This window comes from Pollicipes pollicipes, unplaced genomic scaffold (genome assembly GCF_011947565.3).
Source record: "Pollicipes pollicipes isolate AB1234 unplaced genomic scaffold, Ppol_2.1 Scaffold_6052;HRSCAF=7182_pilon_pilon_pilon, whole genome shotgun sequence".
Classification (NCBI taxonomy): domain Eukaryota; kingdom Metazoa; phylum Arthropoda; class Thecostraca; order Pollicipedomorpha; family Pollicipedidae; genus Pollicipes; species Pollicipes pollicipes.
In genome coordinates, this window is record NW_023596805.1 from 4,256,976 (window position 1) to 4,276,371 (window position 19,396).

General features: G+C 49.9%; 1 protein-coding gene across 1 annotated transcript in view; it reads left to right on the forward strand.

The window, feature by feature from the left end:
• Window positions 1-4,009: 4,009 nt before the first annotated feature.
• The window catches only part of LOC119104648 (cadherin-99C), a gene marked incomplete at its 3' end in the record, with an annotated part of 46,120 nt that continues 30,733 nt past the window's right edge, over window positions 4,010-19,396 (forward strand). Inside the window, 1 exon segment of the mRNA XM_037228367.1 lies at window positions 4,010-4,221.

Below are 19,396 nucleotides of genomic sequence, written 5' to 3' on the forward strand. Positions count from 1 at the left end.
TTCTTGTGTTTGGTTTGAATAATGTATTTTTTATGGAATTGTGCACCGCTCAAAGCTTTAAGATGCGAAAAATGGTTCCAAGGTAGCGCAACACTTATTGTCCTCTGGCGATACAGTATGGCTCGTTGTCTTTTTTTAGAGGGCTGAGTGCTAATATTTTTGCAGGGAGGGGGAGGGCTAGAAGGAAATGGCGTTGATCAGCTTATTGAGGCAGAATGCTTGACAGCGGACATGCATTTGGGAGTTGACACTTGCAACAATGTCAATCTACTTTGCCTTCATGGGACTGTGTTCATGCCGTAACGTTCAAGACCACCGGCCTCTGAGGTACATACGGAGTATTTACAGTTGACCTGAAGGACCATTGAGCATCGTTCAGTGGTCCTTCAGGTCAGCTGTTCGTACGGATTGAGTGAGAATCTGAGATTATGATTGCTCCCAACAGGTGGCGCCAAAATAAATCAAACCATTCCTGGTCAGTTGGGATGTGCGGTGGAAGCGTCATAAAAAGAGTGTCTTCTTTCATAAGAAGAATAGCGCAGATACTTAAAGGGAGCTTTCAATATTTGTGTAAGGTTTTGAGCTGAAATAGCCACATTCAAGACCTTTCGGTGGAGTTCACGGTCGTGCCCTTCATAGGACCTAAGCGCCTCTAGTTTTTGAGCCACAGGCCCGCGAAAATGGGGTGAGTAGTTCTGCGATAGTATTTCCAAGTCACGTTGCCATTCAAAACGTCGTAATAATGCCATTTAGGTCCGCTATTTCATAAGCCATGCAGCGATCAAGGCCGAGAAAATGAAGTCATTTATACCTGTCGTTCGTGAGCACGTTTTCAAGACATAACGGCCATCAATTGGCTCTCAGTGTTATGCACGATACGCTGACATAATCAAACGATGACGTGTTAAAGAGCTTATTTACCAAACAGAGAAACTGTGCTGTCTAGAACAGCCTTTTCCGCTTAAAAGCATACCAATAGTTAAAAGTGAGCTTATTCCATCATGTCTTATGCTTGGTTCAATATATTTAAGTGTGGAACATTCCCTTAAACAACGGCATGCTCCTGTAAGGAAAAGGGCTTTAGCACATGTGCTGAGTCTAGCTTTGATCGCCGTACGTATAAGGTAGGACTGGGATGTGTTTTCCTATTCAGTTAGGGGAGGGGACTCCAGACCCCAAGTTGAGCACTTGCTCCCCCAGTTTTAAGAAGAAAAAAAGTCATACCCTAGTGGAGCTCGTTTGTTGGCATAATCATTTTTCACAGTTCGTCCCCCCCAACTGATTCTGTGAAACCATGCCCCTGGTATGGAATAGTTGCGCTGCCATGCATGTGAACATTGATGGTTGCGCTGTAATGCTGTAATGCATAATGAACTGTTCAATATGCACTGTAATGTGGTGCCCTTTCTGGTGCATGAGCCATTACTAATGAACGTTAAACACTTGGCAACCACCTCATGCTGTCAACTGTCGTTTGTTGTGACTCGGCACAAGCAACCTGATAACGGGATGCCGATATTTCAAGTAATTACGCAGGTCCACTGGAAATCCACGCAGACCAAGTGTAATCCAAAAGCCGTGAAATCTGAGTGCGTCTCGGACTAAGTGGGGAATGCATCCCCTGCCCCACGCCTCCATGAAACGTGCACTTGACAATGTCCAGACACGCAGTGTTCGCTGCTCTCTGCGAGGGAGAGGTAGTGGTTGCTGGAGAGGAAGCTGTAGTGTCAGGCACGTGGCCAAGGAGGGTTTAAGGGGCTGTGGCAGCTCCGGGCCAGGAGGTTTGCACCAGATATGAGCCATTTTGGAGGACATCGGTCCAAAGTCGCCAGTGTTCAGGCAAACCTTGCGGACAATTGCCCTCCCCTGAGAAAAATCGCTGTCACGTACCTGGGCAGAGCTAACGTGGAGTGACACGATGCACGGTGTTACCAATTACAGGGACGGCGAATACAGGCCGGAAGAACGAGGATCGTTTGATTTGTGTTTTTTTTTGGGGGGGGGGGGAGCGGGGTAATCTATGCTGGAAGCATTCTGGTAAGCGGCCGCTTGTATTGAGCTGCAGTAAGGTAGAGGGCACTAGGCTCGAGTTGAAGAATTGTAGAGGCGCTGGTATCGCAGTTTAGTCCTGTCCCGTAGGACGTAACGAATGCCCGCAACACTGTAACTGCCAATGCGGGTTACTTTGCATTGATATGTTCTTAAATATTTGTTGATTATCGGGACCGTAGCTGGTAATAATTTCGATGACAGTTTTGTTTGCTTGTGCAATGTATCGTTCTCTGTCCTCACTACGTTGGCGGGTTGGTTATCATAATGGCAGTCACGGTACTGTTTCGCTGTCCTCGTGGTTGGCTACATTAGGAATAATAATATTGTCGGGAAGGAGTTCCTTGATTTCCCGAACAAGAAGAGTCATAGAAGACTAGCTGAGCACACAGGGCACGGTTTTAATGAGCTTAGCTTACAACATCTTTATATTTGTGGAAGTTTGAGGACCTTAATCTGTAAATGACCACGAAACAAGATCTTTGGTCGACATGTCCATAATTTGCGTTCAAGCACTTGATAACCCTCTTGTCTTCTTCAGATCACCCGTGTCATTCCTGGGTGCAGTAAACTGATATTGGCGGAAATACGCCGTAATAAACGGCACACATAACGCGTACATACGTGCACAAACGTGCATTGAGATTTGTTCATGTAAAACAGATGTTTGTTGCAGAGCATGCAATTCTAGAACACTGTACCCCTGTCTTGGCTTTCTTGAGGTATCTGATCGTGCTTCGTGACGATTTGTGCAATAAAGGGCAATTCAGAAGCTTAGTTACAGAGGTCAGAGGTGAAGGTGAGCTGAATCTGACAAATCACCCAAAACCTAATTTCCTATGGGAGTTGGACCGTTTTAATGCTTGAAGCAATATGTTCGATGGTTTGCATGCATTACAATTTCTCACCATTGTTTTACGTAAGCAGCAAAACGAGTTGAGGACTTAAAGTTGTTACGAATGTTTCCATCCACATTATCGAGAAATCCTTGGCCTCCACGGCTTCTGTGCCTGGGAAAAATGTCTGATCTTCATGACTTGGCCCTTATGTTAGACCGCGTTTACCGGCATTTTATTCCATTGTGCTTCAGTTCATTCTTGTGCCAGGTTATCTTTTGAGAAAACGTGACGGGTCTCATACACACAACGCCTGACTCGTGTGTCCAAACTGAAAAATCCCGATCCGAGAAATCCAGGCGCCGTGCACTGACGGGATACAATCGGAATATGATTTAGTCTGCCAAGGATTACACGGCATCGCTTTCTCGATTGCTATGGCGCGCGTAGTTCTTAAAGTAGGAGGTCTGCGTTCAATATTTCAGTGTTTCAGTAGTTGCTATTTTCTGCTGATTATATACTTATTGACTCATTGTTTCTGGTTACTTACTACTTAAATTTCGCTTCTACAGTATTTCAGTACTCTACCAGGATGACCTCGTTTGCTCCTTGGAAGGTCAGCCGCACTTCGATGATACTATACTTAGTTCGATGATATGATACGATTCGATGATACTATAATACTTAGTTCGATGATATTAGCCCAGTGAATTTTTGCATAGGCTATCTGGTGACGCCTTGATCTTGGCTCAAACGCGTTGGTGTCCGTGACAGCAGAGAGCCTGCGCAGCTCGTCGTCCCATGAGAATTATAAAAGCGTTCGTCCAGCAAACCTTTAAAATAAGGCGGACAATAAGGAGCTTCCGCGAGAAAAAAAATATCCAGCAAAGATGTGTGCATCTCAACCTATCTCGACCTGTATATGCTGGGGGAAATCCTGCCGGACAGGAATCCCCTGAGAACTCACTGCTTCTAGCGTCCAGGGGACTCGAAACAGCGCCGGGGCAGTAGAATCCTGCAGACGGCAGCATCGGCCGCTGATTGGGCGGCGCCTCTGCGCCTACCGGTAGCGGCAGGGTCGGCGGCGGCAGCGTCGGTGGAGAGCCAGACATCCCACCGCAGTGGGAGACCGGTGGCGCGAGCCGGGAGGGTGCGTTGTTTACAAGTGCGGACGTGCGGCGTGCGACCCGGGGCGAAGCATGCGTGGCGTGAGCAGAGCGTGAGAAAGCGGCGTGAGGAGGTGCGTTGCGTGGCGGGTGACGTGCGAACTTCTCGAGGAACGGATCACCTTGGATACGGCTGGAAACGAACGGATTTCTTGACAGGCGGCAGTCAGGTGAGCTCGTGGGGCACGCGGGTGTATATAGATTGCTGCCTAATTTTTTATATAAATTGTATATATATTGCTGCTTATAATAGATTGCTGCTTGAGGGTGTATATAAATTGTTGTTCCCGATGGAGAATCACGCGCTTCTGATGCCACTGAACTGTGGGGTGCCGTTTCCGATCCATTAAAAACGCGTTTCATGAGGTCGCCGCAAGGGACATTTGCACCGATATGCACAAAACGCGTGAATACCCGCAGTTTGCAAAATATTAAGTCGTAAAAACTATGGAAGCAATGTAAAATGCCCCTTACGGTTGTTTGGCGTTGGCAGTGCCTGTTCATTATTCTGCCAATAATTGCAATCCCATCATTTGCATCTACTTCAGCCTTTCAGTCCATATCACCCCGCTTCATGAAGTGCAGCAGCCGGTCATGGAACAAGAGCGAAGTGATACTTTTCCTACCAAATCCCTCCGGTTTTTCTCGTTTGCATCGCGTCTTTTCGATCTACTGGAACTTTCGCTGAGAGCGGTGAATGATAGTCACGAAAAATGCTGCGAATGCGCTGGAAAGCTTGAGGGTCAGTTTTCAGAACACGTCGTGAAGCAAATGTTCACGACGTGTTCATCAAATGTTCGTGTATTCAAATATTCATCCAACACCAAGGCACACGGACGAAGTATGGTGTCAAGCCCTCTCCCGATTTTTACACGGCTCATTTACAACATACGCCGGTGGTAGTCAGCCTCCCCCGCCCCCGCCCCCTTCCCCCAACCGCCTCCGTCCCCACGTCCCTCCTTGTTTACCGTGCGCGCTCCGGTATGTGCCCTCCCCCTTCCTTCGCCCACCGCGCGTGGTGGGAGTGCCCCCGCCGGATACCTGGCCGGGTCGCTGGCCGAGCAGTGTGCGATGCTCACCACATCTCAGGAGCATCACGCATGACCAAAACACGCCTATCTCCGTCTCCGAATTCATACCCAGAGGATATTCTATGGACGACATGTGCCAAAGTAAATGAGTGATTTGCGCACGGTGACGTACCTTGATGAAGTTTTTGCATAAAATGTTATTGGCTTGATTTGTTATTCGGACCTTCCTCGGCGCATGCATGCCTTTTATTATTTTAATAGAGATGGTCCAAGAACCGGCTCAAATGTACCGCGACCGTAATCAACGCTACAATTTACTACTAATTATGGTGTAAAGTCCTTGCAATTTCTTTTTACTCTTGGTTGCAAAGAAGCCACGTTTGCAGAGAAACGACAGTACAGATGTGGCCTCTACCACGCATGGATTTGTAAAATGTGAGCCATTGTCAAACACGCACAAGGTTTAAGAAGCTCTCAAGGCCATTCTTATCTGGCAATACTGATACTTCATACACAATGTGAAGAACCATTAACACATACTTCTATGAATCCATCACTACTTCCCCTTGCTGGTCTCTGATACCCGGTTACTTCTCACCATTGCTCATTAGTGCATCTCAATGTTTGGCATTGTGCGTTGATGCCTCAGGAAGCTATGCGGCGACATTTTTCTTGCTGCGGGTTACTTAGAAGAGAAGGCACTACATAAACATTTTGGCTGCCCTTCACGCTTCTTTTCTTTCGTCAGTTTGTTTTGTTTTGTGCACTTTTTTCATTCCCTACCGAGGCACCTGGTTGAGAAGAAGCATGGGTTGGTAGACGGTTTATCATCTGCTGGTGTCTGACCATTCCTTGTTCGTCTCATTGCTGGCCGATATGAAGCTAGCAGCAGACACTCACTGTCGCCCACTGTCGGGGGGCAGACACCCACTGTCGCCCACTGTCGGGGGCAGACACTCACTGTTGCCCACTGTCGGCGACACTGCCCACTGTGGGCAGACGCCCACGACGTCCACCATCATTCCCTTCCAACGTATTGGAATTCGACTCATACAGCTACCTTCCTCTCCACTGCAGTACATTCTTACAGCTACGTATTTACTGTCGGAAAAATAGAAAACTAACGATGCATTTTATGTAATGCCTCGTATTGATCTCCACCTCATTGAGCTAGCATTTGACTGACTCTTGTTCATCGTGCAATAAAGCCATTCCCTGCTTGAGTTTACATTCCCAAAGATATTTGCTCTCTCATATCGGAAGACCATTAAGGTGATACTGCGTCTATAATTACCTTAAACAAACTCGGTCGCGCTCGGCCCGTCGGTCGTCGCATGCGGAAGGTTCCGGTATTTCAGGCTCCTCGTATTGGACGGCTGTGGTGCAGTATTAAGCACGTAACCTACATACCGATCTGTATCCTGCCGTCCGGGATAGGTCACCTGACTGGCGATCTGACCTGACACCTGACCGGCTGCCGCACCGATCCTGGCCTTACATCAGGGCCCCCGTTCCTCACTGGCAAAGTACCTACTTGAGTTGCTACCTGTGATGTCGCAAGTACCTACGCCATACATAGGCGACTATCCTCCAAGATGCAGAAGCTGTTGTGACGCACTTACCTCTGACGTCATAGGCTGCAACTTGTGGACGGCTGTTGGTAATAGGGGACGCAGCCAGGTGGTCTGTGTATCCATTCGGCCTGTCTGAGGCGTGGTTTGAAGGTTTTCTGTGACCAAATGCGGTGTTTCTGTTATCTTCTCTATATTTTGGACTACTGCCGATTTTAATTTGCTACGAATATCTTTTTGCTCTGATGGACTCCGTGTCTGTGGTCTGTATCACGCTTAAGCTCAGTACTAACTGAATCGCTTCTTAGTTTGGCTAATTGGCCATGAACACAGCATCAGAGCCACGGCGTCAAAGCCAGGGCATCTGCCGTCAGTCATTCATTTCAGATCACCTGAATCATTCTACCTGTTTTGAAAGGATTTACTTGTAGTGAGTCTACGTATGCTTGTCACGTTCAGTTTGCCACTTTGACACCCAATACACTTCTTAAATGAGACGTCCCTGCGGTTTCATATGTAAGGATCCTTCATTCTTTACGACTTCTGCTCCATTTCCTCGGTGTATGCTTCCTACCACCGACCCTTAGTTCCACGTCGTTTGATGCTATCAGTCAATAGTGTGCTCCCGTTTCAGATCCTCCTCTATTGGCTGGCTGGCTGCCAAGCTTTCAGAATAAGCGGATGGATAAAATTTTAATGTCAGTGTCAGAGCCTCTGACCTACCTAGACTTGGCTAACAAGTAATTGGTATGCAACCCACAGTCGAAAGATCTGGGCTGGCTCCCAAACAGCAAGGCACGAGCTAAATATAAAGATCCAGAGTCTGTAGTTCCGTGTCTTTGGGTACCCCCCTTTTTGTGACTCAAGGTTTTGCCGTGATTGTTGCGGCAATGATATCGCATGTGGTATCGTCCACTTCCTCTGATGCGCCGTGCCTCTCTCCTCACGTCAGCTGCGTCACTTCCACAGACGAATGGTTCCGTCTGTCCTCATTCACCAAGTCCTGCCACTAGTCTGTCTCCCTCCTTCAGTCCCAGTCCGCCGTCTCCTAGCACCCCTTCCCACCTCCCAGTCCCACCCTCTCTCCTCCGGTCCCTCCCCGCCGTCTCCCATCTCACAGTCCCACCTCCCAGTCCCACCTCCCAGTCCCCCGTCCCTCTCCACCATTTCCCACCTCAAATCCCGCCTCCCAGCCCCACCCTCTCTTCCCGGCCCCTCTTCCTGGCCCCTCTCCGCCTCCCAACCCCACCGGCCAGACCTCTGCCCGTCTCCGACGTCGGCTGCGACCCTCGGCAGTCGGCCGGCCCGCTGTGGGCACGGCCGACAGGCACCGTTATTCGGGGTCAGCGGCGGCGGCGGCGGCGGCCGCCGCGGCCAGCGAGCGGGTGGCCTGGCATACCCGTGTTGGCGCGCCGGCCGGGCCGACCCGGTGACACGGTCGGCCCGGCCGACTGTGTCACGCACATGCTCACGCACGTGCCGACGCGCACTCAGCTCGCAGTTCGTCACATCAGCTCGCAGTTCGTTACATCAGCACGCAGTTCGTCACATCAGCCCGTTTATGCTCAGTGCTTATCACCGCTGCACATCGTGGATGGAGGTGGCAGAACAGTGCATATGAAAGATCGCTTTCGCTGCCCACCGCCGCCCGCCGAGTTGAAGGCGTCAGGAGGAAAATGTGTGCACGTGAAGGCAGTAACGGAAGTTTCGGGACGTGCTGATATTCTGAGCGGGGGTAGTCTGCTTGTTTTCTGTTTGTTGCTATTTCAGGACGTCCAGCGCCCGTGGGGCGTTTGGTTTTGGCGAAGGCAGATCTGCAAATGTTTTCATGCTGCTAAGCTATAATTTGTGCACATATGTTTTGACAGTGGTGTCCCTTTGCCTGCCGCCCATGCATTCCCGCTTCTGGTGGCACAAAAGGACAGCAAATGCTTATCAGCTGCAGAGGTGTCTCTCCATCTCATACAGAACGTGCTGGTTCTGTGATTAGTTCTCCCGAAAATAGCATATTGTCATTATTTTGCGATCGTAAACCATCCCACAAATGCTTCGTGTTCTATCTTGGCGCCTCATTACCCCCGCTATAACTGACGACGCATTCAAACTCCCGAAACGCGGCGCCCGTAAAGCCCTAATCGGGTGATTGCGTGGTAAAGCTCGCTTTCCGGCCTGATAACCCCGACGTAAACCCACCGAGGCGTCCCGGCTCGGGGTGCCCTCCCCGTCACGGTGCGGGGTGGATCGGGGATAAAGGAGGCGCGTCTGCGTGTGACCCAGAACGTGCGACCCGCCCCGTTTCAGGTCAACACTCTGAGCAGAGGAGGGGTCAGGTGAGGTCAGACGAGGTCAGACGAAGTCAGATGAAGTCAGACGCGGCGCGCGGAGGCGTACGCGCGCAAGCTTGGTGGGGGGGAGGGGGAGGGGGTTGAGACGCACCATCGTCATCATTTAATCTATGGCATACCAGAAATGCATACTACAAGGTGATTATGCACCGTCCTGTTAGGAATTGAGACACTGCGAATGGGCTGTTGGCGTGCAGTACCCTAGAACTTTTTGCGTTTTATGCTCATGCCCACTTATGCCGAACACTTGTCGGGAGCAAACGCTGCGATGGGAATGCAGTCACAAAAGCTCAAGCTGGAGCAAATGCATCTATACGTCTTTATCCCCTATACTTGACGGTGCCTCTCATGCAAAGCTTACAGAAACAAGGTTTCCTTAAGTGCGCATCTTGCAAAAAAATATGAAGCTAAAGATTGATCACCAGCTCAATGCAAGCAGAAAAGATGGGCAAAATATGAACTATAAGTAGAGAATATGCATTGTTGCTTTAATCGAGAAGTGGAAAGTGACACTTAAGGCCGGGGGAAGACTCGAGTCAGGTCAGGTCAGGTCAGGTCAGGTCAGGTGGGAGTCTTCCGTGCACATTACCGTTTCCTGACGAAGCCTCTATTCCGTTTAGCTCTTGATCTGCGAGACATTTGTGAGGTGCTTTTACTGCACGACCTGGGGAAAATCAACAACTACGGAATGCGTCAAAGTCTGGTCAAGGCATTTCACGTGATGTTTGGCAACGGACCGAGTCGTAAGGCATTAACGCGGCACCCCTCCGGCTCCTGAGAACGCACTCAACCCTGTCCACCTCCGTCGACTCCGCTGCCCGCTCCCATGATGCTTAATGACCTGAAGGTAACCCCTGACATCGGCGTGACCTTTATAACAGGACCGAGGGAAGCGGGCCTCGGGCGAACGGTCAGAACGGAGCGGACGGAACGGAACGGTTAACCGGCCACTGCTCCGCCTGACCGCCACCCGCAACGGAAAAAGGTTTCTATGGGAAGTTCTGGACTTGCTGGGAGTGCGTCGTAGCTGCGTCATAGTGTTGCGAAGCCCACAAACGCTACGTATCCCGCCGATTCCCACACAGCTGGCTGCTGCCGAAATGTGGTTAGAATACCTCCGTCTGCACGGAACGTCAAAACACCGATGGGAAGGAATGGAACAATATTTCACCCCAGAAATGTCTAAATGATTAGTGGAAGTTGAAGGTATAGCCACGTTTCGTTATGGCAAACTCATGTCTTGTGAGACACACTCGGGTCAATGGACGCGTGCCGCGTGTCACAGTCTATGCTCTGCCCCACTTGAACCGCTTGAAATGCAACCCAAGCTTGTCAGCGATGTGTCTCAATGCAGTTGCTTTCATTCGCAACAACCGATCACGTGGAACTTTATGGCTTGATCGCTCCGGCTTGAATCCAGCTTGAAATGCACGAGACGCCCAACCAATTTCAATTTCCGTTTGAGCATTGATGTTCTCTCTCTTATCAGCATTGCGGTCTCCCAGATCACCCGCTCGCATTTCACGCACAGTCGCCGGTGCTACGTTCCTATCTGGCCAATGCAGTCTCCTAGACCGCCGTATAGCACGCAGTGCAGTCTGCTCAGAGTTCCGTTCCCCCCCCCCCCCCCCCCCCCCCCAGCTGCAGTCTGTCCCAGACATCCTGGTGCGGGAAGTGTGCCGCAGTTGGCCAGTGTGGGTCAGCCAAGCTCGTGAATTATTCATCAGCGGTGCTCCCGCTCCGGGCCGGTAGTTGGTCCTCGCGAGGCAGGGCGGAGCTGTGCTGAGGAAGTGGCCCAGCGCACAAATGGGGTTCGGGCGACAACACGCTGTACATTTGGTAGGCGTCGGAATTAGTTTTGATCCAGGAGTCATGTCTCGTGGACATTACAACGAGAGAATGTCCGGTTTTGGCAGCGCGTTCATCAGTGAAGTCTACTGGCGGTACTACTGGTGATACGTTGTGGCACAGGGGCATGGGCACAGTGGCACCCCGCTTCTCTTCCAGCCGTACTTCCAGTGAAGTAATCACCCCGTGTTGGCTTCTGTGCATAACCCATTGAATATATGTGGAAATTATTTGAAATTGATGACCAATGTCTATTGAGCTTGGTAGCAGGTAGGATTAATGTGCATCCTACTCTTGTTCGAGGAACCCCTGTGTACTCAGCCATGACACAAACAAGTACAGAAAAGCTCGTTGAAGTGGCCGCATTTCATTTGTGACGTTAGTCTGATGGATGATCCTTCTGACTCCCCGCATCATGATATAAAAAATATGACATCAATAAGCGGGTGCATTTGACTTGAGATGACATCAATAGCTTAACCGTGACTGATTGTCCCAAGAGAATAGTTTTATCGTCTGAAGGTATGCTGTCGCAGGCATCCAGTCTCTCACATGATGACTTCTCGGAACAAGGTGAGCTCACTAGCCGCTTAAGTTATGGCGAAAAAATGTTGTGCATTTCTGTTGGTGTGTGAACGTAAAAAGCGAAGATAAAAAGCGAAAGCGTTGTTTTTTTCATTTTATTCCACCCATGGTCTTAGGCAAAATGCAGAATCATCATGAAAAGTGTGAGGGACATGACCTTCAGCTCCAACGCATACGTCATGAAAAATAAACACGCCACACCACTGGCAGACGTCGTTATTTCACTACTTCCTGGTCGCATGTGACCGCATCGATCCCTTCTAGGCCTTTCTAGGCCTTTTCTAGGCCTTTCTAGGCCTTTCTTTCTAGGTCAGAAAGACACACCGGACACATGGTCATCCAATGTCACCCAATGCTAACGAGTGAGCTTACAGTTTACCTGACTCATATACGCTTCTTCGGTGTTGTACAGATACGGGTCACCCTTCTCTTAGTCGCTCTTGGATGCAGTCACGATAGGTGAGGGGATGGGGCAAATTGTGGTGTCCTCATCAGCTGCAGAGGTCTCTTTACGTCTCACACGGAACGTGGTGGTCGTCTCACACGGAACGTGTATTGTCTTCATCTGTTGGACTATGAAATGCGGCATATGGCACGCAGGACATCCGTAGCATGATGCAAAATAATTTTAAAGCGCTCCGGAATACGTGGTTTTGTTGTAAATCTAAGACATTACGAGCATGATCTTAGTAGTGTGGAGGACCTTACCGAGACGGTCTGAATTCGTGTGCTGACAGATTGGGAGGACACTTCTGTATGCGATAATCGATATATATATATAATATATCGATATGATAATCGATATCGATCTGTATGCGATAGTCATTTGTTGGTTGCATGCTATCCGTGGCTTTGTGTCACTCGCTGAGAGAAAAGATGTGCAGGATAATCCCAGTGATTTCTTGAAATCAGCACCGGTAATGCTTTAACTTTCACTATACCCTGTTGAGGCCTCAACTTGCTTGCAACACTATCAACGGTGATGCTGTCTTCATCGTTAATAGTTGACATAGAACATACTCCAACAGTGAAGTATATTATGGGTAAACGGTTACACATGTGCTCAATCAACGACTCCTTTCGTTCTATCTGACCGCCATCGAATATACGACTTGGCAAGGAGACACGTTTTCTGGAGCGGCTGCAGCCAAGCGTTTACCTTCGGTCCAGCACCGCCAGACAACCATCAAGGCGCCTGACTACCTTGAGATCGCAGCCATATACAGCTTTATCTGCACAGTCGCCTTGTATTAATCACGCGGAGGGAAGGGGGGGGGGGGGGGCGGCCGGTGCCAGGCTCTGCCACCGCTCGGACCCTTCGTGTTCCCATCTCGGCGTGATTTGGCCCGCGTCCATGGCGAAGGACGGCACCTCACTACCGCAAGGCCATTGGCGGTCGCGACAATGCCACGTAAGAGGCTGCGGCCAGCCAAGGCGAAGCTTTTCTGCGCTCCGTGCCACGGACTCAACCGCAGTGGCTTAATGCACGTGCCGAATGCTGAAAAGTAGCTTGCGTTCTTGCCTATCAAACAGCGATCTTTAGATTGTGGGCAAGTAGCTGGCTCAGCCTAGATATGGGGGCAGATATCATACTTGTCGCGCACCTAACAGAGCATTAGTTCTTAAGCGCCCACACTCACACCAGCAAGGATCTCCCGGATGCATCGTCCAAGCTTTTAGTTGACGAAGTTGGTAGCTTGTGGTGACATAACTGCGCAAGAAAGTGGCTGCCCCTAAACGTATGTATATTTCTGCACGAGCCGTGCTTCTTGCTCCAACACGCTCATTGCACAAATATGTCAGCTTGTCATGTTTGTTTGTTTTATCATACGTCGACTTGTCGTATTCCTTTGCTTGTCATGAGGCTTGTCATATTTGCTGTTTCGTTCCGTGATAAAAGTTTGAGAAGAGCACCAACACTGATAAGAAGGAAGTAACCTTATTGCGAATCCGTGCTGTTACCTTATCAATGTTGACCTGTGAGCTGACCTGTGACCTGATAAGGTCACAGCACCGACGCTTTCCTCCGCGAGCTTTTCATGACGGCTCGGACCAGTTTTTGGCACAGACAGGAAGTAGCCTTATTGCGAATCCCACCGTCCCTACCCTGTCGTGACGGAGTCAAGGTGGACTCCGCTCTGACTCCGCCGTGTCAAGGTGGACTCCGCTCCGACTCCACCGTGTCAAGGTGCGGACGTGCCGTTGTTTGTCCGTCGTCCAACGACGCCCTAATAGCCGTGATTGCCGGAGACCGATCACAGCTGATGCCAAACATCGCGTGACCTTGGGATGACCCTGCGTGACGAGCCTCCGGGATGGCTTGGTTTGCAATCCACCTTGACACTGATTCACGTTTTGTCCGACAACCGGTCGGGTCAGGGCGTGTGCGGAAACGAGGCCATTACAAGCATAGGGGCGGCGGCGGGTAACGTTATGAACTGTGGAGATTACCCGAGTATTCTAATGATTGTGATGTTTGAAGGCGTGTTGGAAGCAACTTGTTTGAACTTGTTTGCATCTGCCAATTTACTCAGGTCTTTCTTTTCGTTGATTGCGCCCGGTCCTGAAGCAAAAAATATTTACTTATATATGGATTTTAGATATAATATGCATACAGAATGCATATAATATATATAATGTATGATATACAGGATATATATATATATATATATATATATATATATATATATATATATATATATATATATATATGCACGGTGCGATTCATTTTGTAGTTCTCTCTTATGTGCACGATCAGTTCTGTCCACCGGCCGTACGTACCACAGCAGCAGTCAGCGTTTTGCCTCCAGCCACACGGCCAGCACGTCCCAGCCGTAGTCACGTGACCGACGAGTGCGGCGGGCGGGCACGTCACGTGACCGCGCCGTCACGCCTGGACGCTGCTGCCGGGGCGGGGTCAGCACGCCGGGGTGGCGAGAGGCGAGAGTCGCGTGCAGGGGCGCGGGGCCGACGACCTTGTGGGAGAGGACGCGGGGCGCATGATGCGGGCCGGGCTGGGCCGGGCCCGACTGTGGGCTATAGGCGGAGATGTTTACAGGCGGCGGACGGGTCACGCGGGCGAAAAAGGTTGCGTTAAAACTTGGTGGAGTGAGCATCGGTAGGAGAAAACGTTGAATCATGTTAACACCTTTGAAAGCTGGCACACCTGACACTGACATTCACACATGACAATGGCACACCTGACATTCTTCACTCATGAAACTGAGTGCGGGATTGCGGAGTCAACCAAGAAATGTCCATTTTTGGCTGTCAGCGTCTCACCATCTGCCTGTGTTGTCCCCAGGTCTGGTGTAATTTGTTGGTAGACCACAAGCTTAGTCTGATTTGCTATCGAATTTGGAGAAGCAAAAGTCGTGGTGCGATGTCTCTACTTAGAAAAGCTACAACGCCGTTTAAGATATCCCACAGCACTAAAAAAGCAGTTAAGCACTTAAAAGCCAGTGTCCAACCTCACGCTGCATTGCACAGCATAACGACAACGTATCTCTGCATTACATATGCAACTAAACATGTGCATCAAATATCTTATCTCTACATTTTACTTCTGTTCCCCTACCAGACAAAACAACTATATCACATGCGACCCCAAGGTATTCATCTCTCACACTGAGGAAAGAAAGCACATGACATATCTTGGTTAAATCCGGTTACCTAAAAATGACTATGTTTTTTATAAAATGGGAACACATTTTGATGCGTCATTGAAAGCTCACCGTCCGAAGAGGCATGTGAGTTGGCCATTCAATGATACTAAACTTCGTAGTGAAATTTATCACTGCTTGAGCGACATTTTCATGTTAAGATCTGCGTCGAAATAATCGACAAGTCAGGCTTCATTTTCTGGGGAGGGGCTAGGGCGGCAAACGTCTAGTGTGTTTTGGGTTGTTTGCAACAATGGACACTGATTGTATATGTGATAGCCATGCATTTATTAGTGCATTTATTGGCATTTGTCGTGGGTGCAAAATGACCACAGCAGTCGGCGCGCCCTAAAACTCAAATCAACAACATTTATTAGTACGTATCTACGTGACCCCACTGTCAATGAAAACACTGTGGAGGCCAACACCTTCATACAGAATTCATTGTTAAGCCAAGCACACTCAGCCGGTGTAAACGGGACCTGAACACGACTCCGGACACCGGTCGACCTCCGCGTTATCAGTCGACTTGGCTCTGCTGACCACAGTCGGCCTTGGTTCCCCCTGCCGGTCGGGGTACCCCCCCCCCCCCCCTCCGGGTCGGGGCACTTCCAGCACACGGTGGCACCGTGGTCGGCGTCGCTGGCTGTAATCCTGTCCTCATACAAGACCGCCGCCAAGCAAAGCTCACTGCCGCCTTTGATTTTGGGTACTTTTATCGTTGTTTTGTGTTGCGCCCGGCGTTTTGCGTGTCACAGTTGAATAACTCCCAGCAGCTGGGAGCATCTTTGGTATGCGGGCGCGAGGATGGAGTGAACATAAAATGTGCGCTGTTTTAAGCGACAACAATGCTGCTTTGGACGTTGCTTGGTATGTGGGAAAGTGTTCCCTGCGCACATAAATCCCACGCCGGTTTTAAAATTCTATGCCTTTGCACGCACTGTGCTAAAACACGACGCTGCATACTGTGGTTTCGCTGCACAATGAAAGCAATGCTGTGAACATTGCTACTACTACCATCATTGCTGCCTATTCTGCAGCCAAGATTATATAATACGTGAAAGTCCCTGAACGGACCATCTCCACATCATCCTCGTGTCTCCAGTTTACAAAAGGACGCGTAAAACCGTTCCCAGACGTTTTAGAAAACGATGTCTTTGAACTGGTAGACACTGAACTGGCAAATGATGTGCGTATTGGTGCTGTCACGTCTACTGTTCAGCAGCTTAAAACTACAGATGAGTGGAAGCAAGACAACTTCTGAAACGTGCCTCTGTTGTCTAATGATTCATAATGAGTGGGTGTGGCTGCGATTGGGGAGGGGACGGTGGTGCAGATAGAGTGGGGCGGGGGTCCAACCCCCCTTCCCCTACCATCGTCCGCACCGTAATCGTAACGATTGCACCACCTGCCGAAAGCGACGGCCCGTAAACCACCGTAAAATTACGCGCACACTGCAGCGTTTGTGCCAACTGAAGGCCATCACAACGGGTGCAAAGTAGGTGAGCCCTGTGCACGGGGCACTGTTGACCAAACGCTGCGCGCTGGGAACGTCCTGTCACATCAGGCCCGTCCAGTGTTACACCTTTGCCGGCGCAAGCACCATGCTACACAGAAGCTTCCATTGGCAGATTCAGCGCCGGTTTTTTTGGAGTGGGGGAATTTCGTATATGGCGCCTTGTAACGCACCACATGAGCTCCGAATGCCTTGGGGGGGGGGGGACTGTTGATTAATCCTTAAGGATCAGTTTCCGCGGCCGTTGTCGGGGTGCTTCCAGGAGGTCAGTTTTGGGACTGAAATGGAGGCTTGTTGCTAGCCGGATAACGTGGTAAAAACACGTAGGAAGTCAGGCATTCGTGTCCAAATCCGCAAGAGATTCACACCCTGATATCATTATTTCTTGTCATCCCACCTTTGAGCTCATTTACCTATATAACCGAATGACAAAAAGGCGTGATCTAAGCGCTGCAGCATCACCAGTGGTCCAGACTTTGGCACTTTTTAGCCCGGACGTGTTTATTTCCGTGAGCTTCGAACCACGGCGCAACGCTCCTGGTGCTGCTGGCCTCGCCCAGCACAGCAACCGGCCTATGGGGCCTCTCGCCACCCCTGCATTATTCAGCAGTGATCTGTCCCGGCCCGCCTCCGATCTTTACATGCTCCGCTGTCGTGCCGCGCCCGCGTCCACGGCACGCCCTATGAAACCGGCCTGCCGTCGGCCACTGCACGCGCGGAGATTTGGATACCACTGACCTGGTGGTGTGCGCAGCGGTGCTGCTTGTTGAACCACGTGCTGGTGTTAGCGAAAGAGCAAAGATCGATGGTCGCTGGGTAACTTCCGATGAGTGAAGAAGCGACAGCACTATACATCTTCTGATAAATAATATTTGTTTTTATCGATCCTAAGGTGCGAGGCAGTGGAGTTGATGAAATAAACACAGAAGGAATTACTCATTTTCACACAAAACAACAAAAATGGCAGTCATGCGTTCGCTCAAGTGGTCTCTGAAGTATGGCTGAGATAATGTAAGGTTATGGTTAGATATGATATGGTTCGCATGGCGTCGGACACTGACCAACGTGTGACGTGACGATAATTAGTAATCACTCCCGGAGAGGTAAGTGCTTATGAAGGGTGCTCTCGGCCCGTTGGCGATTGGCCAAGAGAAACAGGATGCAGCGGAGGCGGCCTTGTCGGTGCGCTGCGTGACGGGATAAAATATGTCGGCAAAGTTTCATGGTGAACGGATGGAGATCCTGTCGTCCGACAGGGTCATTGCAGTTAGCTGATTAGCAAGGACTTTGACTTCAGAGCCATCCCGGAAAAGCGCTTGCTCAGATTTTTAGGGAAACGTGTCCTTAAGGACATAGGACATAAGGACAGGGACATAAGAATGTATGGATGTTCGGACACCAAATTTGGCTGAAATGGGACTGAATGTCGAATCCGAAAGTGCCTACAACGCACAGAAACTACTTCATAGACTAGTGCGGTTATCAGACGGAGGTTCAGCCTGATTACAAAACTCCGTTCCCAGAGTCATGAGTCTAATGGGCTCGATGTTCGCACGGCATGACCCGGCGCGGGCTCCGCTAAGGAGCTCGTCATGTGTAGCTGGCATTTATCCGACCATCACATGATTACCGGGTTATTATCTGAAGCATCTAACAACCCAGGCTGGCATCCTCAGAATGGCCCTCAATCATGAAATACGTCAAATACGTGGGTTGGCGGTAGCCGCATGAAACGCAGCGAGCCTGAAACAAACAGAACGTCTCCAGGTTGGTGAAATGGTCCAAAGGGGCTAAATGTCAAAACAGCTAAAACAGCCGAGCCGCACGGATATCTCACAGAATTGGGTTGGCGCTGGATTGTTTCCGCTTTCCGGATTGTATAAATATATATATATATATATATATATATATATATACATAATACATGCACAGATATGTATGTATATATATAAATATATTTATTATAAATATTGTTGTATATCTATGTATATGTATTATAAATATATATACAGGAGCCCAGTATTTCATATCCGTTCCTCTCCACGTCCAATACGATGAGCTTCCGTGTTAGCCTAGTTCCCACGTTTACATCAAAGACCACTCCTCGTCAGAAAATTTTCACGCCCCTGCCGAGGGTCATTCCCCAGCCGCCAACCTCCTCTAGCCAGCCCGGTCAGAGCAGGAAACGGCCGAGACTTGCTCGACGACGGCGCGGAAACAGATTTAATTAGGCCACGTTCCTTCCCAGCCCCAGCGCAGGCGAATCTCCAGTGCGCTGATTAACCTCATGTAGCGTCGCCGTGTCGCATGAAACAAAGGGACGGCCCCGTTTCGCGTGGGAGCACGGTGCGACTCGCACGTGACCGGAAACGCCCTACCTTCTGGCGGGGCAAGCAGGGGTGGGAACCTGGCGGCCGGGAGAGAGGACCCGCTGGAGTGGCTGTGGGTGGAAAAGCGACGGATTACAGCGATGTGAGATCGCCTGGTCAGGCACAGGGTCGTGATGCGATGGGTAGGGTGGCGTGACGTGGTGCGTGTCGCAGTGGATGGTGTGGTGCGCAATGCAACGGGTAGTGCGGTGCGTGTTGTGAGTTTCTTTAGACGCCTTGTTGTTGGTAGGGATGAGTGTAGATCTGGCCTTGTCTTGATAAGTCGCTCCCGACCAGGCCGGAATCATGCCGATGGCAAACACTTCCGGTTATCCGCTACTTGATCAACCGGATTATCTTCAGCTTGGATGCCATTTACAGAGGTCAGTTTTTTTCTGCGCGTCATTAGGGCTTTTCG